Source organism: Formica exsecta, unplaced genomic scaffold, assembly GCF_003651465.1.
Source record: "Formica exsecta isolate Colony F162 unplaced genomic scaffold, ASM365146v1 scaffold596, whole genome shotgun sequence".
Taxonomy (NCBI): Eukaryota; Metazoa; Arthropoda; class Insecta; order Hymenoptera; family Formicidae; genus Formica; species Formica exsecta.
Genome location: NW_021853237.1, coordinates 42,569 through 43,719, shown reverse-complemented (window position 1 = coordinate 43,719; position 1,151 = coordinate 42,569). Strand labels below are relative to the sequence as shown.

The 1,151-nt window shown below is 47.5% G+C and overlaps 1 pseudogene; it reads right to left on the bottom strand.

Moving 5' to 3' along the window:
* Positions 1-573: 573 nt before the first annotated feature.
* LOC115242416 lies at positions 574-1,148 on the bottom strand (annotated as a pseudogene).
* Between the last annotated feature and the right edge of the window lie 3 nt (positions 1,149-1,151).

The window sequence follows — 1,151 nt, the reverse complement described above, 5'->3', positions numbered from 1 at the left end:
TTGGAATATTTTTTATAGCGGAACTTCTCGCGCCCTGCATTTTTTCTAAGAGTCAAAGAACTTAATAGACATAACAAGAAATTTTCTTGGCTTGTTCGAGGACGGAAGTCATCTAAGGCCTTCAAGCCTATCAATTATTTCTTTGCCATAGAAGAAAAACCCCTCAGTAGGTGAGATAGGCCGCCGCTAACTCACTTTTACAATGAGAGCGAGAGAGATGGATAGAGAGATAGAAAAGGATGGAGATATGAGTTAGAACAGTTTGTAGACGACCGAGGGGGGACGCGCGGACAGGAGGGAGAGGAGGGGGTTACGTAGGGCGAGACGGGAAGCGCGGCGAGGGGGGTCGGGGGAGCGCGTGACGTCACGGGAGGGAGCGAGTATGAATCGCTAAAATTGCCCGTCAGATGGCGCTTAAAGGTTAGCGGCGATACGAGCGCGCTTATCGCTCGAGCGAGATAGCGAATCGTTGAAAGGTCGTGGAATAAAAAGAGATTGTTTTTTCGCGCCAGAGAAAGAGCGTTTTTATTGTTTCCTTTTACAATATTTTTAATATATTAATAATGTGATAATACGAGTATGCGAATAAGCGTATCACGATTCTCCGAAGAGCAGAGCCTGCAGCTCGCAATCGACGATATCGTTGCGGTCGAAGTTCTCGTTATCGCGTATCATCGCGGGAATAAGCGCCGAATCGTGAGCGCCTGCCGCGATATCGAGAAAACGAGTCAGCTTGTTATCCACATGCGCGGTTAACCGCTTAAAGATGTAACGATGCGGTTAACGCAAAGTTCTAGATTTAATATAGTTAGAACGGTGCTCTTCGATACGGCCAGACGAACTTTGGGTGTTTCGAGACGGAGTATTCGGAGATTGTTGAGTTTACCGAATCGCAGCGTTAACTGTTCGATATATATCGGCGCTGGAGGACGCGCCTCATCGCGCTCGTCGGAGCGAAAATATGATAGAAGCGTAGATCGTAAATCGAGCAGTTCTTTCCACATATCCAGCGTTAGCGAGATCTCCTTGCCGTGGCAATCTCCAAGGACGATTTCCACAAAAGAGGGTCGACTAACATTAACGCTGACTTCGAGATGTTTGTACGCAGTTTTGGTCAATGGTGGGTAGCGTCTTCCTAAGATTCTGAGCGG